Source organism: Eschrichtius robustus, chromosome 6, assembly GCF_028021215.1.
Source record: "Eschrichtius robustus isolate mEscRob2 chromosome 6, mEscRob2.pri, whole genome shotgun sequence".
In the NCBI taxonomy this organism is placed as follows: Eukaryota; Metazoa; Chordata; class Mammalia; order Artiodactyla; family Eschrichtiidae; genus Eschrichtius; species Eschrichtius robustus.
Window position 1 is genome coordinate 137,862,673 of NC_090829.1, and position 24,632 is coordinate 137,887,304.

The window sequence follows — 24,632 nt, forward strand, 5'->3', positions numbered from 1 at the left end:
TCAATCGCAGATGAGGACTTAACTCATCCACTCCTCAGCTTCCCCTTTTGCCAAATGAGTGTGAAATTCTCATGAACATGACTTCTCTGTGGATTAGTTTGACACTGTGTGTAAAGTTCCCAGCACTGTTACAGTTACATGGTAGATGCTCAAAAGAAGGTGTGTGTTATCATCACCATCATCATCATTATCATCACCATCACCTCACTAACAAAATGAAAGATCCCAAGGATAAATTCCAAGCTATGCTTTGGAAAGAAATAGACTAGAAAGATAGAGATTTGTAGAGAACACAGGGCTCATGAGTCCTGAGTCAGCAATAGAATGTGCTTCAACTAAAAAGTTAATTTAAGAATATTTTCCATCCACGGTTTGTTGAATCTGCAGATGCGGAACCCGCGGGTATGGAGGCCGTGTCAAACATCGTAGTAATGAAACTGTAGTAATGAAACAAGGAAAGAGCAGCATTATAAAATCCCAATGCAAGTTAGTGTTGACTTCTCAGGAGGAGCGGGGAGGACAGATGTCAATGAACATTATAGGCAGTATTCTAGTTCTTGGATTGTGCAGAGGCTTGATGCCTGTAACGTATCATTAATAAATGAATAAGTAAAATGGGAGAGGGCCATGCACGAACCGATGATGATAGCTCAAATATCAAGTAAACTCAAATACTGCCCAGTTCTGTACTTGGTTATGTGAATGATGAGAAAATGTCCTCATGTAGGAGTCTTCCATCCTCTGAACACTGAAGCAAAATAATTATACTCATTAAAGAAAAAAAAAAGTTAATTTAAGAATATCATTTTAAAAAAAGGAAGTACTAATGTCTGCTGCAACATGCAACATGGATGAACATTGGAAACACTATGCTAAGTCAAAGAAACCAGATGCAAAAACCATATTGTAAACTAGAGATGATCATACTAAGTGAAGTAAGTCAGAAAGAGAAAGACAAATAGCATATGATACCATTTATATGTGGAATCTAAAATATGACACAAATGAACTTACCTATGAAACAGAAACAGACTCACAGACATAGAGAACAGACTTGTAGTTGCCAAGGGGGAGGGGTGTGGGGGGAGGGATGGAGTGGGAGTTTGGGGTTGGTAGACGCAAACTATCAATGTTATATATAGAATGGATAAACAACAAGTTCTTACTGTGTAGCACAGGGAACTATATTCAATATCCTGGGATAAACCATAACAGAAAAGAATGTGAAAAAAAATGTATATATGTGTATAACTGAGTCACCTTGCTGTACGGCAGAATTTAGCACAACATTGTAAATCAACTATACTTCAATAAAAAAAATTAGAAAAAGACCGTATTGTATGAGTCCATTGATATGAAATGTCCAGAACAGACACATCCATAAAGACAGAGAACAGATTAGGGTTTTCCAGGGGTTCTGGAGAAGAGGCAATGGGAGTAACTGTTTAATGGGTTCGAGGTTTCCATTCGGGGTGATGAAAAGTTCTGGAACTAGACAGTAATGATGGTTGCAAGACATCATGAATGTACCTAATGCCACTGAATTGTACACTTTACAGTGGTTAAAATGGTAAATTTTAAATTATGTGTATTTTAACACAATAAAAAAGTGGCATCCAAATATATTAGCAGAAAAGTAACATTAAAAATCAGGGAACTACTGGGAAGCAGCCACATAGCACAGGGAGATCAGCTTGGTGCTTTGTGACCACCTGGAGGGGTGGGGTAGGGAGGGTGGGAGGGAGACGCAAGAGGGAGGAGATATGGGGATATACGTATATGTATAGCTGATTCACTTTGTTATAAAGCAGAAACTAACACACCATTGTAAAGCAATTATACTCCAATAAAGATGTTAAAAAAAAAAAAAAAAAGCAAGGAACTAACTCTCTCCTAACACTCAGAATTTAAGACCCTAGTGAGATGACGGTACAGTATGGATGCATGACGTTAAAAATGACTGATAGAGAAACTGAAGAGCAATAAAAATAATAAAAAGCCTAGAAAGGAGACACTGTACCAAAAAGTGGTCAGAGATGGAATGACTAACACAGACAGAGGAGACAGCAATAACGTGTAGAAATCGGAGAGGTTATCTGAGATTATCTGACTGTCCATGTACGTTCTATTAAAATAACAAGATTGTCCTTGCATAATTCCCCACTCTAATTCATTTCAGCAAAAGTCCCACCCCAGAACCACTGGGGCACTGAATGCCAACTATAAATAAACCGTGTTTATTTGTAAACAATACTGTGAAACAATTCTGTATTGTAATCATTTTTCGTATTTTCCCAAATTTCAATGCATAGAGAAACTCGAATCTTGGTGTAATATTTTCCCCACGAATAGGGGAAGTTGATACTTTCACCATTTGGAAGACAGAGAGAGAAGGATGCTTTCTGGAGAAGGAGTTAAAAGATGTTAAACGGAGTAGAAGGTGGACCACTGTGCACAACTCTCCCCTCACTACAGCTGGTCATCTGCTGGAACCAGTGAGCAGAGTGGCACTTGCAGTCTGAGAGGGAAGTGGCTGAATTAGGAAAGCCCTTTATTTGGAGGAAAGCTTTGTTAGCAAGGACAGCTACAGGGCTGTGATCAGAACGCCCAGCTGAGGCTACCCCAGGAGTCCTGTAAGAGAAAGGCCTGAGCTCGTGCTGTCAGGCTCAGCTCTGGGTCGGCAAACAAATATACAGTTTTTGAGTTAAACTTTCATGTAGTGCTGTAATAACTAATCTTGCTTCGATGTTCATAAGGTCATCATTTTGGAATCTGTAGACTGACAGTAATAACTCCATGTATCAGGCTGCCTGAATCCAATTACAAATATCTCATCTATAGTGGCAGCAACTTGGAGTGAGGTGAAACTTGGAAGAAAGGCTGGAAAAGTTCCATCCGGACCGCTAGCCTGAAAAAAATGCTGATAAACATGAAACTTATCAACAATTCTGAAATGTCTTTCCCAGATAGAAACATTTTACGCTATGAGCTTTTTGAGGACTCTTTTTCGGAGAAGCCTTACTGCACACCATGGGTTCAGAATGCAAATCACCACCTACAGTGGAAGAAAGAGATAAATTTAAAAAGCAGATTTTCAGAGAAAAACCCAAAGGAAGACAAACAAATGGACAAATGGGGTAGGGGAGGTGAGGTGAAGGGACGGAGTGAGATGAGGAGGGACAGAGATGAAAATAAGAAAGATCCCAAAAAGGAGACTCACTTCATCTCTTCAAATTTCCTGGTGTCCTGATGGAGTAATGGGAGATTCCAACACAGCTGGCAGGATCTAAGTAAAGGATCAGGGGACATCAGCTGGCTTTTTATTTGTTCCCAGACCCAAGCGGTGTCCACCTCTCAGCTGACACCTCTGTCACCCATGGGTGGCCCCTGATCTGCTCCAGCTAAGTTTGTTTCCTTGTTGACCAACACGCCAACACATCACAACAAGAAGTTGGCATGGAAAATGACTTAAAACATGCATCATGCTCATAGGAAGAGAGTCAGTCTTCTTATCTGCCCCTGCAAAATATGAATTGCACAAAAGGACACTTTGTCATCGTAAAAGAACGATGGGCAGCCAGGCTGACCCGTATAGCTAGGGCTTGGAGAACGAGGAGGCCAGTCAAGGCTCTATCTCCCCTGACACCAGGGTGCAGGGCCACACTCCCATCTACTCACTTAGCTGTGAACGCCAAAAGTTCTGCAATCCTTTCTAGACTTTAGAACCATAAGGATTACAGTGTCCTATCTCAAGAAGAAAGGAAGTGCCTTTTTTTTTGGATTAGGTTTGGTTTGTTGTTTGTTTTGCTCTGTTTCCACTCGCTCTCAGGTCAGCTACCCACTCTTCAGAACGGAACCAGACTTCCTCTGCACCGTGAACAGGACCCTGGCTTTTTCCCCAGGCCTCCTGCAGAACTTCTAGCACCTTCCTCACACAGATTGCAGGTAGGAGATTAGAAGCACAGAGCTCTGGAATTGGAAGGATGGAAAAGAAGATGTAAATAAAGGTCCACCTTTCAATCTCCTGGGACTCCAGTTCAAATTTAAGCGCTCAAAACAGTGACTCTCTCCTAGAGAAAGGGAGCTGCTGTTCCATCCACAGTGCAACAGGCTGTTTCCTGGCTGGTGCTGCCCATCTCTGGGCTAAAGCCAGAGTGCCCGCTGCATGAGCTGTGAGCACACGTGGTCCAGCAGAAACCCCTTCGTTTTCCACATCTGTCTCTTTAAAATGTCGGTAAGGTCCACTTTCTCCCTGCATTGCATCTGTTTCCCTGGCATCCCACGTTTCTGTTACAGAGAGCTAAATCCTTGATTTATTGCTTTCTCTTTTTAAAAGTAAGACAATGTAGGTTCAAGACATTTAGCAAATGTCTCCAGCTAAGCCAAAAATTTAAAGATGAGGAAGGATTTGGAATTCCCTATACTATTCTCCTGTGACCAGGTTGTGTGTTGTTTGTTTCCCGGGCATGTTGTGATACGAGGCTCTTTGACTACATATAAAGATGTCTTAATTGGTCTCAGTGATTTCCAGCTTGCAAGACATCACCTAGAGCTAGACTGGTGCAAATTTTTAAAATTTTTAATTAGCATTTTAAAAATTAAAAATAAACCTTAGAGTTAGATCAGTCCATATTCAAATGCTCTGGGCATCAGTCGCAGCTACTCACCAGTTGGTGACTCGAGACCAGTTACCTAACTTCCCCACGCCTCAGTTTCCCGCATCTACAAAACTCTGATGAGAATTCCTGCCCTACCTACTTGGCAATACTAAAATGGGAAAATGCTACGAATTATAAAGCATTCAAAGGTGCTGTCTTATGACTGAGAATACCAACTTGTTCACTGGGGCACTTGCAGGTTATGCTCAAGTCATTGGAGAGTACGACACAAGTAACTTCCTACTAAACTACTGAACTACAGGGCTTCTTCCAGAACCCATCCGTGTGAGTGCTAGTAGCTACCTTTCCATCTACGGTATGGAACACCTCTGAGTGCAGCTGTTTCCAAATCTAAAAATAAGTCAAGGTATAAGCAATCTTTTAATTTTTAAATTATATGGTAAAGTCAACTTTTTCCCCTTTGGTGTACATGTCTATGAATTTTCATACATATAGATTGGCCTAACCAACACCCCAATCAGCGTACTGACCAGTTCCATCACCTAAAACATTCCCTTAATGGACACATTCTTTCTCCCTCTCCCCACCTCACAGCACCTGCAAGCATGGATCTGTTCTCCACGTCTATTCTGACCTTTTTGGAAAACATCATCTAAATGGAATCATACAGTATTCAGCTGTTTGAAACTGGCTGTTTTTCACTCAGCATAGGATCTTTGAGAATCATCATCAAAGTTACTGTCTGTTTCTTTTCATTACTAAATAGTATTCCCTGGTACTGATGTACCACAGTTGGTTTAACCATTCACCTGGTAAAGGACATCTGGTTTATTTCCACATCTTAGTGATTATTAATAGAGCGGCATAAACATTCACGTGTAAGTTGTTGCGTGAGCCTAAGTTTTCATCTCTCTAGGGTAAACACATAGGAGTGGGATTGCTGGGTCATCCAAATCATTCTTTTATAGTGACAGGTAAATTTCAACATCACATTAAATCTCCAGATTTTTTTTTCAAGTCAATCTCTTAAAATAAGAGACTAAAAACACTATTAAACAACACTCAAAAACTCATGTACTCTACGCTCTCTCAAAATTTGAGGTTTTGATATTTTTGTGCTATTTTTGAGTGTTTTCCATAGATATTTAAAATGTCATTTTAGCACATTGTAAATAATTTTCAGTGATTCTATCAAGAGTTATTTTTATCAGCTAAGAAACATCCATTTGACTTTCTGAAATAAAGACAAAATAAAGCTAAGTAGAAAGGGGGTTCAACATCAGAGTTTGAGTTAACACAGACCAGATCTAGCATAATTTTGAAGCCACTAAGGCTGAACTTTATGAAGAACACTCCTTCAACACTACTCATCAAGTAACCCTTGGGGTGTTTGAAGATACTTTTTAGGAGTGCCCCCAAAGGCCTGGATTTAGCATTTGTTAAGCAGTCCTGGAGGAAGCCACAGTCCCTGGAGTTTTGTGAGCCAGTCTCTACGTGGTATCTCTTGCCCTGAGCCTCATGGGTCCCACGGGCCCCAGAACAATCTTCATTCCCATGGTTGAAGATGACAGCATAATGTCAGTGTACTTAAAATTCAATTTCATTCTTCCTAATCTATGCTCCATTATGCAGGCCTTTGAAATAGTCTCCGAAGAAGGTAAGCCTTCTATTGATTCCCATTCTCCTACATAGCAACTGGTGTGTAGCAACCCATAGTATAACATGAGGGGGAGAAAATATTGATTCTAGGAAACTTAATATTATTAAAAGACAGTTGTATTAAATCTCTTTCCTGGACTTAGCTGAGCGCTTTTTTTTTTTCTTTCCCATTTTCAGAAAATCAATGAAGCTAATACCCTTGTTAGTTTTAGAGTTTCTACGACAGCAGTTTCATGTCATCATAGAACCATCGGAAGGTTTGTAGGCTCAGCGCTCGAAGCTTGCAGCCCTTGACTGACTGACGATAATAACATTCCCCTCTTTAGTTTTTTCTCTTTAGCTATTCTGCCACTCAGAGGGGGCAAGTTGTATTCGAATTACATTTTCCATGTTATCTGTTTTCTCCGATGTGTAAAAGTCTCAAGATAATGCTTAGCCTTCACCATAAAATGCCTAAGTGCCTATGATAAAGTTCATTTCACAAATGCAATTTGCAGTTTGAGAGAAGTCTAAAGAAATAAAACCAACAGGAATCAACATGGCGGGGGTGGGGGGGGGTTTGCTTGATGGAGAACACCTGCCAACTGAAAACCCCAGAATCTGCTATTTAAGACTGTGTAAGTCACATTGGTTTTTCTGTGGACCATCCAAACATGAGCTTTCCTTTTTATAAGAAGCAGCTGCTTCTGATTTGTGACAAGATTAAAGCATTTTGGAATCTCTTTCCAGCATCCAAGTTCTGATAGAATGTCTGCTATGTCATTATCAAATATAACAAGACTGTAATATGGCTCCAGAGTCAATGAACCAAAGACTGGAATCTTCTTCTAATTATATAGTATGAAACTTCTTGTAATTCTGATGCCATGAATTTGGAATTTGTGATTAATATGAGTTAGACTGCTAAGCAAGCATTTTCATCATAGATACTGCAAACAGTATTTTAAAAATAAGATGGCAAGAATAATGCTGAAACTATGTGAAAAACAAACTGTTTTCAAACCCCCTCAAAGACTTTAGAAGCCACAATTAGCATGCAAATATTTGTGGTGCTTTTTATAGTTATTTTATATCCCTTTCCTCTGGCTCCTCTTGAGAGTGGTATTCTCAGCTGCCAACTGACCAAGTCCACCTGGACATTTCAGACACCATGAATTGATTTGCCCCAAACTGGACTGGATATTTGTATTTCTTGCTCACTGTCTCTCTTCCTGTTTTCCCACTTTCCATGAAAGGACTCATCTCTACCGTCACCTAAAAGAGAAATCTGAAAAGCAACCAAGGACCATTGGTTGACGTTGACACTGTTTAAGAAATATCTGTCTAACTTGACTCCTCTCCCCTAGAATTCATCCTGTTGCTGCTTCCTCCCCACTCACCGGACCCCTGAAAGGCCTCTTACTTACCAGCATCTCTGGTCCCAGAGACACCCTCCTGAAAAAAGCAAAGCATCAGATCATATTGAAAACTGCCCTTGGCTTCATATCGCCCATCAGATAACATGCCGAGTCACCAGCACCCTGTGCTGGGAAGGCTCTGGACTCAAAGATGATACACATGAGCTTGAGCAGATACCAGAGCAGAAATGCCTGCGTCCTCTTTGGCTGAAGGTAGGAGACCCAAATGGCTCGAACAGGAGTTTTTGTCAGTGATACTTATACAAAATGGGTCATAGAGGTGAAGGGGGTCCAGACCAGTGGAGACGTGAAAATCAGCCTGAGACTTTTTGACTGTATCCCTCCATCCGTGGGGAATCATGGTATGTCATGAGCAGAAGAGGCAGAGAGAAGCAATGTCTAATTGGGAACACCAATCCCCTCCCCTACTGCCACACAAACAACTAAATGATGTCATTAGGCTACTAGCTATTTTTGCTAGTGACTACTTCATTTGTCTCTCATGGGAAACAAGGACAGAAAGAGAGATTTATTGACAAGTAACTCTTTAGGAGCTTCCCTTGAATACACTTTGAATTTTTAAGTAACACTTTGTACTGGCTCTACAGACATAAATACTGTTTCACAGATTTACAATGTATTAGTAGTGGTATATAGCTTAACTGTGATGGTCCTTTCTCCAGAGGATAAAAAAATAGAAATATAGTACATCATCAGATAAAGTACTAACATATTAATGAGGGGACTTCATTTCTTTGAACCAAAGAAAACAAAAAAATATGATGAAGAATGCATTAATGAGTGTTTCAAACTTAAGTGCCTGGTCCTTTTAGTCCAAAGGCATTTTATCAGATAATCTCATTCAAAGTAAGACACAGTGGTCCTATGTGTTACCGCCTCCATTTGAGAAGATCATTTAAAAATCATTTAAAAGGGAGTTGGTATGTATACACCACAATTTGTTTATCCGACCATCCACTGATGAACATTTGGGTTCAGTCATTTAAAAAAACGAAGTACTGACACATGCTATAACACGGATGAACCCTGAAACATTATGCTAAGTGAAAAAATCCAGAAACAAAAGACATGTTGTATGATTTCATTTATATGAAATGCCCAGAACAGGCTAATCCATAGACAGAGAAAGCAGATTTGTGGTTGCCAGGGGCTGGAGGGAGAATGAGGGATGACTGCTTAGTGGGTACAGGATTTCCTTTTGGGGCGATGAAGTTGTTTTGGAACTAGATAGAGATGGTGGTTATACAGTGCTGTGGGTCTACTTAATGCCACTGAATTCTTCACTTTAAAATGGTTAATTTTGTGTTATGTGAATTTCACCACAATTTTAAAAGGGGGGAGGTGGTCTGTAGATGGTCATCCAGGAGGCTGTTACAGTGAAATTTCAGACATTGTGGCAATAGGGTAGAGGTTTCCTATTAAAGAGCTTTCTCAGGGTCCCTAAATCACAGGAATGAGTTTGCCTTTGTCCAGGACTGAACTTGCCTCAGATAAAAAGTCCTCACTGTGGCTTGTCTGGGAAGCCAAGGTTAGCTCGCAAGAAAGGAAGGAGAGTTGGCCTCAACCTTCCACTGGCATGGATCCATCCTCTGTGCAGAAAAAGAAATAATAAGTAACTAATGCTGACTGGAATTAATTTTATTATTATCCTTATGCTATGCTGACCTTTTCTTTTCTGTGGCCTAAAATTAGATCTTGTGTTGTTTATCCAACTTTTGCCTGGGATTCTTTTTTAAGTTGTATTGATTCCCTACTGCTGTGGCAGCAGAACCAAGCCAAGGCGAGACCTGGTGGTTACACACAGTTTACTTTATGGTTTCACCCTCGGACACAGACCGAGGCAGCGACATTTGTTTCTGGTTACTGATGACATATGTGTTTCATCTTTCTTTCTCATGCCCCAGGCTAACCTGGGAAGCCTACCCAGGGCCTTACGCAAGGGAGCCCCTGGTTGCTGAGGCTGCAGACTATAGAGTCTAGAAGTCTGAGACTTGAAGACCCACCCACCCGATTCCCATTGGACAAGAATGCCAGCCTTTCTCAGGGCAGGAAATCAACATCGTGAGGGCAAAGGATAAAGAAGAAACTAGATGGAAGTGAGCTTTGAGTAGGTATAGTTTTGCTGTCCTGCTTTTTGATGTGAGTGGGTGTACATTCAACTTTGCCTTTCAATGAAAAACATCACCAGGAGGAGGGCACAGCTGTCAGGGTCCATTCAAACGACAGAAATCATTCTAGTTATTTTAACAAGGAAGATGTAATGCAAAGAAATGTTAACTATAAAAGATGTTTAACTATTTTATTTTTAAAAAGGGACCCTAAAGAAGTAGCATTACCTTTAGGATGAGGAAGAGAGATAAAAGGACAAAGAATTAGGAGAGAAGCCCCCTCTTGCCACCCACAAGGCTGAGACTCAAGAGCTCATCAGAGGGGACTCAGCTACCACAAGAACTTACAACCTGCTGGTGGTCAAGAAGCATTCTGGAAGGCAAAGGCCAGAGATGGTCTGGAGAAGCAGCCTGTCATTGTAGGGGTGTGTGTGGGAAGAGCTTCTGGGAAGTGGCCACCAGCAGGGAGAACATGGCCGGAGGTCAACAGCCAGAGTTCAGCTGCATAGGCCACTGGGCCACTGCAGAGGAGGGTAACGCTGAATCCAGAACTCTGAATCCAGAACTCAGGAGCAAAGAGCTTTCACCTTGCATTCCCATTCTAAAACCTTCCTGTGATGAAGTTAACATTTGGCCAGTGGGCAAAGGAGAAATGTTTAGAGGGTCCAGCTCCAGTATCACAAATCAGGGCAGAGAAGAGTCAATCTGGAGCTGGGAGACAATACATTGACACTTTGCACAGATGGGGACCCCCATTCTAGATCTGGTCTCACTTCAAGGGCAGGCAGACCCTTCACCTCAGTGAACTGCTATCATGGTATCTCCATCCCTGGGAGGAGCACAGACAACATTCTTCATCAACTCCATTTGCCAGTACTCAGTGATATATCCGGGTGAGTCAAGGGACATCATTAAACTTTCAAAAACAGTGGTTGATAAATATTTTCACAGCATCTCAGGTGGAGGAGAAAGATAAAGAGGAGGACTTTCGTAAACTTAGATGTGGCCCCAAATGGCTGTATCTTCACCAAAATCAGTTTCCTTTTCCTCCTGAGCATCCAGCTAGACTCTGTTCCCAGCTTCCTCTTACAGTTAGGCAGAGGCCACATAACTGATTCTAGCCAATGGGATGTAAGCAAAAGTAATATATCCCACTCCCAGGCCTGGCCCTTGGAACAGCCCCTGCCCTTACGTCCTCTCTCTTCCAGGACCCACTAGCTGCTTGCAGAAGAGGGGCTCTGCGGTCTTAGGGAATGGCAGAGCTTCTAGGGAAGGAGCCTAGGGCCCCGAGTTACCTTTTGGAGGAGAGGATCCCTGGAGAGTTGCCCAGCCAGATACACCCACATTGGGCCGTGATGACGGAAAGAATGAGCCCTTAGTGCACTGGTTTCCAGACCAGCAGTGTCAGTATCACTTGCAAACTTGTTAAAAATGCAAATCCCCGGCTTCGACCAAGGCATACTCAATTAGAAACCCTGCGAGAGGGTTTCTAAAAGCCCTTTATTTTAATAAGGAGATTTAGACACTCTAAAGTTTGAGAACATCTGCCTTATTGTGTAAGGACACTGAGATTTGGAGGGTTTTTGTTAAGTCACTTAGATAACTATCTACAGGGAGTCCCAACATAAAAATCATAAACTGAGTCCTTGGTAACCAATTAAAATTTGACTGTTGCTTCACTAGAGACCTTTGTCACAGCTCCATTAATTCCAAGCCTGGACCAAGCTGATTAGGTCTTCATAAGGTTGAAGACTTAACTAACCTCGGGTATCACCTGTGACATTTGACCGGGAACCGGAAAACCAGGACTGGGTTCATTAATTGAATTTTTTTTAGACAAGTCACTTAACCTGCTCATTTTATTGCCTCTGCAAAAAGCAGATCAATTCCAACCCATTTAGTAGTTACCTGGAGGAAAAATCCTCAGACAAGCATGAGCTAATAGATTGCATGTCCATGTTTAGAGAAGTTCCATATGATTGTTTTTATATCCATCAAACTTTAGAAAACAGAAGACAAAACCCAGCAGCTCTTCAACTCCATACACCAGCTGCAAACAGGGGACTGCACAGAAACAAACGATCTAGGTTAACTCACTTTCAATTTAGAACTTTCCAAATGCGAAGTTTTCTATTTCAACTGTTGGCCAAAATGTAATGCCATCTCTACAAAAATTGGGGTTGTTTAACTTCCCAAATATAAAGTCCAAATTTTAGGGTTTTTGAAATCACATTTCCCAGGGGAAAAAATATCATCATTTCAGGGAAACGGGAAGCTTGGAAAGAGCATCTAATATCAAAGCAATGTGTTTAATTAGCCACGTGGGTAAACAAGGGCAGCCAGGAATGCGGCGGAGAGTCATGGCATTTAGTTCCAGCTCCGTGCAAAGCCACATCTTCAGCACTTAGTTCAGAAGTAATTACCATCTCGCTGGCCCTCGGGTGGAGGGAGAAAAGAAATAACTATATTCATCTTGTGATTAAATGGCAATTAGCAGCTAAGTGCCCTGCAATAATGTGGCACTTACCACCTCATCACAGTATCAGCAGCTTCCCTGGCCAATCCCACCAGCCCGCTGGGTATCAGAGCACAGTGCTGCACGGCTAGGACCCTAGGGAGGACCCGGGCACCAGCAATCATAGGTCAGAGTGAGTGAAGCGCAAGTTAGTGGATAAATGGGGACTCTACAGCCAAGCTGCCTGGGTTCCAAATACAACCCCGCCACTTATCAACCTACCAACTTGGCCGAGTTACTTAAATCTTTCTCAGCCTCAGTGTCCTCATCTGAAAATTGGGGGAAAGAGTTGTTTCTAACACATAGCACGGTGAGTGTGAGGCGTAAGTGAGTTAATAGATGCAAAGCGTTCAGGAGAGCTCCCAGAACACGGAATATTCTCAGTCAAAGATGGCTAATGTTTCCCCATGCTTCTCCTTCATGGGGCTGGGACAGATTAACTCTTTCCAGCCATGCATGATTTAATGCCAGAAATAATTTTAAATGTATTGTACTGCCAAAAACAGAAACAAACACAAACACAAACAAAAAACCCTCTCTTATACTAGCCTGTCCCTTTGGTTCTGGATGAATTCTGATTTATCCTGTACCTGCGGGACCACCCTCAGTTGTTCCAAATTGTGAAACAAATAGAAGCAACATCCGGGAAGGCCTGAATGGAAATTTTTTATTTCCCAAAAAGAACAAAGCTATGGATTCAGAAAAGAAACTGGGAAGTTCAACATCTCAAGACAAAAATGAATGAGGATGGACCTAAGGAAGGCCAAAGGGATGATGGGTGTGGCCAGCTCTTGATTATCTACATTTATAGGCACCGGTTTCTTCTCAGGCTGACGTCTCCTCTCACCACAGATATTGTGAACTTGGTGCACAAATGATTTCTGAAATTAGTTTTAAAACATAATAAATGATAAATCTGTTGCAAAACCATAGAACTTTTTTAAGGTTACCCATTTTGGGCAGCAGGGGTCACTTGTCCTTAGATGCTTTCCTAACCCCTGCCCTACTCTGCTCTGCACCGCTGGGACCTGCATTTCCCATGCTCCTTGCCAATTAGCTTTGTCCAACACGAGACAATGGTAAGACTGGAGAGTCTTACTCTACCTGTAACAGAGATTCCAACAGTGCCTGCACCTCCTTTCAGACAGTCCTCCACTCTTAGTTCCCAGCTCCAGCCAGGACATCCCCACTCTGGGGCTCCAGTTCAATATCACATCCTTGCCATGTCCTTCTCCAGCCCAAGAGGTGGCAGTGGAATGTTCTTATTGCTAATCACTGATTGACTAATGGTTCTCTGGTGGTTTCTTAGCTGTAACATCACTTATGTAACCAATTCTCTTTATTAAATTCCTTCTGTTTGAAATACCTAGACTGGATTTTATTTCCTGAAGAAACACTGACTGATAAACCATCGCTTCATCTATGTTACTTTCTCCCTCTTCCAATATCTCAGTGAGAAAAGCACTGGACTAGGAATCAGGAGCCCTGAGTTCTGGTCCCAGTTCTGCCACTAACTGACTGTGTTACCATGGGCATTCTTCTCTGTGCCTCAGTTTCCTAATAAATAAGATGACTGGACTTGGGGATCTCAAATAACACTTTCAGCTATAAAGTTCCCGGACTAGACATTCTGACCAGTGTCACCTGGCACTTCAGAATGTGGGAACCCGTGGCATTGACTTACTCCCTGAGTTGGCTCGCACACATTCACTAGTGTGTCATTTTACATCAGCAGCTGAGTTAGGGCAAGGTGGTCTCGTCTGTTTTGTAGGTGAGGGGAGGGTCTGCATGTGTGGAGGGGTGGCCACACATATTCATGTATGTACTTGCGATTCCCTAAGAAACATTCATAGGGGTATTATTCTCTCTCTATGCATGATTTAAACTTATAAAAACTGAGCATGTTAACATTGCGAGATGAGGATTGGTGAGGATGATACTATCCAAATTAACATTTCAGCCAAATTAATATAAAGATACTAAATAATAAGCATGAATCCATGATACATTTGGAGCCTCAGCAAGTAGATTTCTATTTTCTTTCTCTTCTCCGAACTAGCAGTTCTCGTTTTCTCCTCACAAGACAGCATGATCAGTTATGGGTCACACATGGGTATAGCCAGGGAAAACTTCCAGTGTGCTATATGTAACCTGACCCCTTCTGCTTTTTCTCATCATTATGCAAAAATTCTTATTGTTTTCTATTGCCTTCAATACTTACAGAGTTAGCTTTTAATTCATTTTAGGCTAGAGTTACAATCAAGTACATATTTAAGTCAGTTATCAATTCATGTCCTTTACTGATAGAACTTTTTTTTTTTAATTTTTATTTTTGGCTGCACTTGGTCTTTGTTGCTGCACGCGGGCTTTCTCTAGTGGGGGCTAGTCTTCATTGCGGTGCGCAGACTTCTCATTGTGGTGGCTTCTCTGGTTGTGGAGCACGAGCTCTAGTCATGCGGGCTCAGTAGTTGCTGCACACGAGCTCAGTAGTTGTGGCTCGCGGGCTCAGTTGCTCCACGGCATATGGGATCTTCCCAGACCAGGGATCGAACCTGTGTCCCCTGCATTGGCAGGCGAATTCTTAACCACTGCACCACCAGGGAAGTCCCTAGAGCTTTTAAATATAAGTTTATATGCATGCATGTGTGTTTACATACATCTCACACACACACTCACAAAACTCAACCTTGAAGATATTTCTACAGTGAAAAGTCTCATAAAGTTTTTCTTCTCATCAACATAGTCTTAAACTTCACCCAAAAGTAATCCATTTTCTTTTAACTGCTCAGTGCTTCATAAAAAGACTGATATCCTCTTTTTATCAGAAACCAGTACTGAAATATTCATCTATAACTGCAATGTCCAATATGGTAGTCACTAAACACATGTGGCTATTGAGTACATGAGATGTGGCTGGTTCGAATCAATTTATGGCATAAATGTAAAAGCACACCAGATTTTGAAGTCCCAATATGAGAAAAATAAACATAACATAATCTCATTAATATTTTTATATTGACTGCATGTTGAAATTATAAAATGTTGGACACTTTGTGGTGAAAAAATACTGTTAAAATTAATTCCATGTGTCTCTTTTCATTAGAAAATTTTAAAATACATCACATCCTATTTCTACTGGGCAACACTGATTCTAGAAGTTAAAGGAAATGAAAAGATGCTTCTACCGTGTTTTCTTTCCTTACAGAAGAACTTTGATGAGAAGCAGCAGTACTGACCACAGTTGATGGGGGTGGGGGCACGGAAGGGCTGAATTCATAGGAAAGATGGTTGTGTTAGGGTTTCAACTTGCTGACACCCAAATCAAACTTCACTCTATACAGAAAATAGCAAAGACCCAATTAACGGTGCTGTACACTGGAAACAGCATCATTGTGTTAATAGCTTGTGCTTTCTTCAAAAGTCCAAGAGAGAAGAGCTTAAGGCACTTTTTCTTATTGACTGAAAGCTGAAGAAAGTAAGGATCTCTGAGTTAAAGTTTCAGAGGCTTGAATTCCCACATGGCCACCCATTTCATTATCATTCAAAAGCACACATCAAGAATAAATCTTACAAGTATACACAGGACTTCAAAGCTTTAGGATATTCAGAGGAATAAGATCCCACACACATTCCACCTTACATCTAAATAATTTTATTCATCATCTCAATCCTTGGGCATAGCATGAAGCCTGGTACACCATGGGTGCTTAATGATGTTTGCTAAATTGCACCAAAGGAACAACTTAAGCATGTCAATTACTGAAAGTTGGACCCACTCATGCTGTTTGAGACAATGAAGCAAAGATGCAGCTCCAGAAATTCAGAAACACAGTTGCAGAAATTACCAAGTACATGCCGCAGCCATTAGAAAGATGAGAAACTAAATCAAGCTTTCTCGGAACGCCATGTTGTTGCTCTATTAGCTAATGAGGATCTCGGTTTTTCTGCTAGGTTGTGTAATAACCATCTTGGTAGTTCCTTAATAGGAGAAAGAAGCCGGGTCTCTTTGCCATCTCAGTCTGTACTGGTTTGCATTATTTTTGTCCAAGCCTTTTACACTTACAAAAAAATCTATTTAAACTTTGCATTCTTTTTCCTTCGAATGGATCATGTGGGCACTAGGGTGGAGCTCAGGGGCTTTTGGGTGGATAAGACCAATAACAGGAATTGCTAATGTGGTTTCTATTGAATGTGATGGATTCATTAGGTAAAATCATTTGATAAATCAAGAGTACTACATTTTTACTCCTTTCATCTTTGTCTTTTGGATTCCAGGGCGACATTGCTGACACAAAGTACCACTTTGAGCTAAATGAGCAGCCTTGCTTGAAGAAGCTGGTTTAAGGGATAAACACTGCCATTCCTTGATTCTCACAAGCCCCTGCATTTGCCTTGAAGTCACGCTGAAGCTACACTACACAGAAGAGCCCTCATTCTCCCCAATGAGTTTTAACGATAAGCCCCAAACCTTGGGGAATTTCTTCTTTGCCCTTTCACATAGTAGTCAGTCTGGATGCAACCAGCATGGTCCTTAAAAATCCCAGTTGTATTATTTTTAACAATCAAATGGAATTTGTTAATATATAATACATATATATAAAACGTTGTACCCCATAACCAAGTGGAATTTTTTTAACATCTTTATTGGAGTATAATTGCTATACAACAGTGTGTTCGTTTCTGCTGTATAACAAAGTGAATCAGCTGTACATATATCCCCATATCCCCTCCCTCTTGGGTCTCCCTCCCACCCTCCCTATCCCACCCCTCTAGGTGGTCACAAAGCACCGAGCTGATCTCCCTGTGCTATGCGGCTGCTTCCCACTAGCTATTTTACATTTGGTAGTATATATAAGTCCATGCCATACCAAGTGGAATTTATTCCAAGGATGCAAGGCTGGTTCAATAGGCAAAACTCAATGTAATACAGTGTATCAACAAGCTATAGAAGAAAAATCGGATATTCACGTCAATGGATGGAGGTAAAGCACTGGACAAAATCCAACACTCATTCATGATAAGAAAAATCTCAGCAAATCAGGAACAGAGGGAAACTTTCTAGACTTGATATGGAAACTCTATGGAAAATAAACTTGCAGCTAACATTGTACTTGATGAAAAACTGAACATTTCCCCCTTAATATCAGGAACCTGTCAAGGAGGTCCTTTCTTTTTTTTTTTTTTTTTTTTTTAAACATCTTTATTGAAGTATAATTGCCTTACAATGGTGTGTTAGCTTCTGCTTTATAACAAAGTGAATCAGTTATACATATACAATATGTTCCCATTTCTCTTCCCTCTTGCATCTCCCTCCCTCCCACCCTCCCCATCCCGCCCCTCTAGGTGGTCACAAAGCACCGAGCTGACCTCCCTGTGCTATGCGGCTGCTTCCCACTAGTTACCTATTTTACATTTGGTAGTCTATATATGTCCATGACACTCTCTTACCCTGTCACATCTCACCCCACCCCCTCCCCATATCCTCAAGTCCATTCTCGAGTAGGTCTGTGTCTTTATTCCCGTCTTGCCACTAGGTTCTTCATGGCCTTTTTTTTTTTTTTTTCCCTTAGATTCCGTATAGATGTGTTAGCATACTGTATTTGTTTTTCTCTTTCTGACTTACTTCACTCTGTATGACAGACTCTAACTCCATCCACCTCATTACAAATACCTCCATTTCATTTCTTTTTATGGCTGAGTAATATTCCATTGTATATATGTGCCACATCTTCTTTATCCATTCATCTGTCGATGGACATTTAGGTTGCTTCCATGTCCTGGCTATTGTAAATAGAGCTGCAATGGACATTTTGGTACATGACTCTTTTTGACCTATGGTTTTCTCAGGGTATATGCCCAGTAGTGGGATTGCTGGGTCGTATGGTAGTTCTATTTGTAGTTTTTTAAGGAACCTCCATACTGTTCTCCATAGTGGCTGTATCAATTTACATTCCCACCAACAGTGCAAGAGTGTTCCCTTTCCTCCACACCCTCTCCAGCATTTATTGTTTCTAGATTTTTTGATGATGGCCATTCTGACCGGTGTGAGATGATATCTCATTGTAGTTTTGATTTGCATTTCTCTAATGATTAATGATGTTGAGCATTCTTTCATGTGTCTGTAGGCCATCTGTATATCTTCTTTGGAGAAATGTCTATTTAGGTCTTCTGCCCATTTTTGGATTGGGTTGTTCGTTTTTTTGTTATTGAGCTGCATGAGCTGCTTGTAAATCTTGGAGATTAATCCTTTGTCAGTTGCTTCATTTGCGAATATTTTCTCCCATTCTGAGGGTTGTCTTTTGGTCTTGTTTATGGTTTCCTTTGCTGTGCAAAAGCTTTTAAGTTTCATTAGGTCCCATTTGTTTATTTCTGTTCTTATTTCCATTTCTCTGGGAGCTGGGTCAAAAAGAATCTTGCTGTGATGTATGTCATAGAGTGTTCTGCCTATGTTTTCCTCTAAGAGTTTGATAGTGTCTGCCCTTACACTTAGGTCTTTAATCCATTTTGAGTTTATTTTTGTGCATGGTGTCAGGGAGTGTTCTAATTTCATACTTTTACATGTAGCTGTCCAATTTTCCCAGCACCACTTATTGAAGAGGCTGTCTTTTCTCCACTGTATATGCTTGCCTCCTTTATCAAAGATAAGGTGACCATATGTGTGTGGGTTTATCTCTGGGCTTTCTATCCTGTTCCATTGATCTAGATTTCTGTTTTTGTGCCAGTACCAAACTGTCTTGATTACTGAAGCTTTGTAATATAGTCTGAAGTCAGGGAGCCTGATTCCCCCAGCTCCATTTTTCGTTCTCAAGATTGCTTTGGCTATTCGGGGTCTTTTGTGTTTCCATACAAATTGTGAAATTTTTTGTTCTAGTTCTGTGAAAAATGCCAGTGGTAGCTTGATAGGGATTGCATTGAAGCTGTAGACTGCTTTGGGTAGTAGAGTCATTTTCACAATGTTGATTCTTCCAATCCAGGAACATGGTATATCTCTCCATCTATTTGTATCATCTTTAATTTCTTTCATCAGTGTCTTATAATTTTCTGCATACAGGTCTTTTGTCTCCTTAGGTAGGTTTATTCCTAGATATTTTATTCTTTTTGTTGCAATGGTAAACGGGAGTGTTTTCTTAATTTCACTTTCAGATTTTTCGTCATTAGTGTATAGAAATGCAAGAGATTTCTGTGCATTAATTTTGTATCCTGCTACTTTACCAAATTCATTGATTAGCTCTAGGAGTTTTCTGGTAGCATCTTTAGGATTCTCTATGTATAGTATCATGTCATCTGCAAATAGTGACAGCTTTACTTCTTCTTTTCCGATTTGGATTCCTTTTATTTCTTTGTCTTCTCTGATTGCTGTGGCTAACACTTCCAAAACTATGTTGAATAATAGTGGTGAGAGTGGGCAACCTTGTCTTGTTCCTGTTCTTAGTGGAAATGGTTTCAGTTTTTCACCATTGAGGACAATGTTGGCTGTGGGTTTGTCATATATGGCCTTTATTATGTTGAGGAAAGTTCCCTCTATGCCTACTTTCTGCAGGGCTTTTATCATAAATGGGTGTTGAATTTTGTCGAAAGCTTTCTCTGCATCTATTGAGATGATCATATGGTTTTTCTCCTTCAATTTGTTAATATGGTGTATCACATTGATTGATTTGCGTATGTTGAAGAATCCTTGCATTCCTGGGATAAACCCCACTTGATCATGGTGTATGATCCTTTTAATGTGCTGTTGGATTCTGTTTGCTAGTATTTTGTTGAGGATTTTTGCATCTATGTTCATCAGTGATATTGGCCTGTAGTTTTCTTTCTTTGTGACATCTTTGTCTGGTTTTGGTATCAGGGTGATGGTGGCCTCGTAGAATGAGTTGGGGAGTGTTCCTCCCTCTGCAATATTTTGGAAGAGTTTGAGAAGGATAGGTGTTAGCTCTTCTCTAAATGTTTGATAGAATTCGCCTGTGAAGCCATCTGGTCCTGGGCTTTTGTTTGTTGGAAGTTTTTTAATCACAGTTTCAATTTCAGTGCTTGTGATTGGTCTGTTCATATTTTCTATTTCTTCCTGGTTCAGTCTCGGCAGTTTGTGCATTTCTAAGAATCTGTCCATTTCTTCCAGGTTGTCCATTTTATTGGCATAGAGTTGCTTGTAGTAATCTCTCATGATCTTTTGTATTTCTGCAGTGTCAGTGGTTACTTCTCCTTTTTCATTTCTAATTCTATTGATTTGAGCCTTCTCCCTTTTTCTCTTGAAGGGAGGTCCTTTCTTACTACTCCTATGGGTTGAATAATGTCCCCCCCATCCAAATATATGTCTAAGTCCTAAGCTCCCAGAACCCATGAATGTGATCTCATTTGGAAAAAGGGTCTTTGCGGTAATTAAGTAATAAGTTAAGGAGCTCAAGATGAGATCATCCTGGATTTAGGGTGAGACTGCCTAAATCCAATGGCAGGTGTCAGAAGAGAAAGGCACAAGGAGTTGACAACAGACACACAGGGAAGAAGGCGTGTGAGATGGAGGCAGAGATTGGAGTGATGCATCTACCAGCCAAGGAATGCCAAAGGTTCCCAGCAGCCACCAGAAGCTAGGAGAAAGGCATGGAATAGATCCTCCCTCCAAGCTTCCAGAAGGAACCAACCCTGTTGACAACTTGATTTTGAACTTCTAGCCCTCAAAACTGCCAGAGAATAAATTTCTGTTGTTTTAAGCCACTCGAATTGTGACAATTTGTTACAGCAGCTCCAGGAAATGAATACATCAGGTGACAAAGCTCAGCAGAACCCAGGGACCAAATGAATCTGATGGTTTGTACAGAGAGGCTGGGAGTAAGCTTACCTTTGCCAAGTCCGTGAAGAGCAGAAGTCCTGCTCAGCAATTTGCGTTCTCTATAAGACTAAAGTTTCTTAAATCCCCTCAAAGTCGCCACTGTTTCTGAAATACATTATTCAGATTTATTCATGACATCACTCTCTCTGTCTGCACCCATGTACCTCTCAGGAGTTCACTCCCTCCTGCAAAGGCATCCACCCCTGGGCTCCCCTGTGAGCCTCTGGAGAGAAAGAACTCTGCTCTTAAGCTCCTTATGGCCCCAGCACCCAGGGCCATGCCCAGCACATACAGGGGCCTAATAAGTGTCTGCTGAGTGGACAGATGGAACCAATCTGTGATTAAAAGTGTCCTCCTTAGAGCATAAATGTGTCTCCCAATACCACCTGTGTCTCCGTTCTAGCTCTTTCCCTAAATACCTCCACCATGTGTGCTTTTTCAGGGCCAATATGGCGTCCATGCATCAGGCCCGCTCCCCTGACCTGCTGAGGCTTCATCACATAAGCCCTTAGCCTGCTGAGCAGAGGCCCTGAGCACACCATGCTCTTCTCCACACATTTTCACATTCAGTGCTGTTCCTTTGTTCAAACTCCTACTCCTTCAAGTCTCAACTCAAACGCAATGACCTCTAGGAAGCCCTTCTGAATTTCCTTGAACAGCTTTGACCTTCCTCTTCCATCACACTTGGAAACACTTAGCATTGACAGCTAGCTGTGTGCTTTTTGTTGGTGGTGGAGGAGGTGGTGGTATCAATATGATTGAGCCTCTGCTGGGTGTCCTTCCCTTCATTATACCAATTATCCAGTTTTATTGTAATTTCTTGCTTGTCTGCCCACTACGTTAGAAGCTCCAGAGGACAGAAGTCTTTTCCCCTTGAAATCTGGCTTGTAATTTCACTGTGGCTTCAATTTCTTATCTGATGACCTCATCTCAGCTTACCCAGAAATTCTCCCAAGGGCTCAGGAACCGTTTGGACCACAGATCCAGCCCAGACCGCCCTGATGGAACAAATGCCAACCACACTCCAAAAGGATGCAGTTTCTTGTTTCTAAAGTATTTGCGGGCTTCCCTGGTGGTGCAGTGGTTAAGAATCCGCCTGCCAATGCAGGGGACACGGGTTAGAGCCCTGGCCCGGGAAGATCCCACATGCCGCGGAGCAACTAAGCCCATGTGCCACAACTACTGAGCTCACATGCCACAACTACTGAGCCCGCACGCCTAGAGCCCGTGCTCCGCAACAAGAGAAGCCACCGCAACGAGAAGCCCGCGAACCTCAAGGAAGAGTAGCCCCCACTCGCCACAACTAGAGAAAAGCCCACACGCAGCAACGAAGACCCAACGCAACCAAAAAAATAAATAAAATTAAATTTAAAAAAAAAGTATTTGCTAGTACCTCTCAGATTTTAAACATTTCCCCAAAAGCCATTATAAATGGAGTCTATGATTTTTAGAATATTATTACTTCAGAGGAAGGAGGACTCACGTCATTTGCCCATGCAGCCAAGCCGGCACAAAAACCCCTGGTGAAAAATAAGTCTCTTAAACAGAAACCAGTAACTGGGCTGAGCTGGTACAAGTAGCTCCCCCTTATCCGCGGGGGGATATGTTCCAAGACCCCCAGTGGATGCCTGAAACCAGACTGAACCATATTTATGCTGTTTTTTCTATACATACATATCAAAAATTTTAATTTATAAATTAAGTGCAGTAAGAAATTAACAATAATAGTAAAATAGGAGAATTATAACAATATACTATAATAAACGTTCTGTGAATGTGGTCTCTTTCTCTCAAAATATCTTATTGTACAAATTTAATGCCTTTTCCATCCTAAGTGCTTACTGTGCACCGTGGCCATAATTTTTGCACTTTGAAGCGTGAGAGCAAAACTAGCACAAGTTTTTCTCTCTTCACAGTTTCACAGATAAAAGATTCCTTATTACCGTAGGTCTTAGCAACCTCAGCATAGGATTTTTCTTCTTTCCTTAAGTCGAGAACTTTCACCTTTTCACTTAAAGAAAGCACTGTACAGCTTCTCTTTGGGGTATCCAAATTGCGAGCATCACTGCCTTTGTGCTTTGGGGCCATTATTAAGTAAAATAAGGGTCACTTGAACACTAACCCTGTGAGCGGTCCGATGACCCATGCGGCTACTGAGTGACTCAGGGGCACCGGACATAAGGATGATTCACGTCCCGGGTGCGATGGCGCAGATGGCATGAGATCTCATCACATTACTCAGAACCACTTAAAACTTAATGAGTTGTTTATTTCTGGAATTTTCCACGTAATATTTTCAGACCATGGTTGACTGCAGGTAACTGAAACTGCAGGAAGCAAAACCATGGATGGGGGGGGTGGGGTGGGGTTACTGTATAGGAAACATGTCTGCAGCACAAGGAAGGGAACACAGCCCTGTGCAGATGCAGTGGAAGTCCGCCCACAGTGTGATGTGCATGTGTGTTCACACTGAGTGTAACTAAATACCCCCGGCTGGTCTACACTGTGTTCTAGGGTGGGGGGGATTTCATTCTTCTCCACTGGAGTAAAGTTGGTTTCCACGAGCACTTTCAAGTTGCCTATCTTTGTGTTTTTATTACTTCCTTGTTGCCCATTTTTATAAGTAAAACTTTTCTCTGATAATGACTGCATCTCCCTAAAAGCTTCTTCTGAGTTCTTATTTTCAAAGCAGTTGGATCCATCTTCATATTTTCCTGCCATAATTGCCTCAAGCCAATTTCTTTTAAAGGAATTAAAAATGCAAATCTAATATTCTAATTGCATAATAGGATCATCTTGGCAGCTCGATCAATACTATCTCCCACTGTCAATACTATGGCCGGGCTGTGTGGATGTCAGAGCCCACTGGTCTCACTTTATCACTGGCCCCATGGCCCATCCACATCTATAAGATGTGACATTTTATTGGTGGCCTTCCATCAGTCAGCTCTAATTTGTGCATCACAGAGATGCACGTTGTCATCTCAGCATCCGCGTTGCCCTGGGCACCAGACAGCACAGAGTTGAAGCCTTCATGTTTCCAGGGACTAAGTTAAATGGCAAGAAAGAGGCTGGTTGACAACCACACACAGGATTTTTTTTCCAGGTCACCGTCCAATGGAATTAGAAGCAAAGGACCTATGACAGGTCACCCCAAAGATCCTAAACCTGTCAGTATGGCTACAGATCATTACAAATGACACAGGTCTGGAGTCAGGAGACCCTGGCTGACAGATCCAGCTCAGCCATTCCCCAGGGGTCACCTTGAGCAAGTCACCTAGCCTCTAGGCGCCTCAGTTTCCCCTCCTACAAAATAACCGTGTTCACCTAGGTTGAATGCTAAGGTCCCTAGCAACCTACAACTTATTTTACTTCTAGAAGAGTGAAGATCATACTCTAAGTAGCAAGGATGAAGGATATTGTCAGTTGATTGAGATAAGAAACATCGTTACCACTTCTGGGCTATTTGCCAATTAACAGTAGAAACATCAT

At 41.5% G+C, this 24,632-nt stretch overlaps 1 protein-coding gene across 7 annotated transcripts in view; it reads right to left on the reverse strand.

The window, feature by feature from the left end:
• Positions 1-24,632, reverse strand: part of SETD4 (SET domain containing 4) — a 423,911-nt gene that overhangs the window by 20,922 nt on the left and 378,357 nt on the right. Inside the window, exons 17-18 of one of the 7 annotated variants that reach the window (XR_011074341.1) lie at positions 3,221-3,286; positions 2,825-3,055 (exon numbers count right to left, since the gene is read on the reverse strand). The exons of the other annotated variants lie outside the window; for them this stretch is intronic. The gene's annotated coding sequence lies outside the window, so the exon portion shown is untranslated. Of the gene's footprint in view, positions 1-2,824; positions 3,056-3,220; positions 3,287-24,632 lie in introns of those variants that run through there. 7 annotated transcript variants of the gene reach the window in all.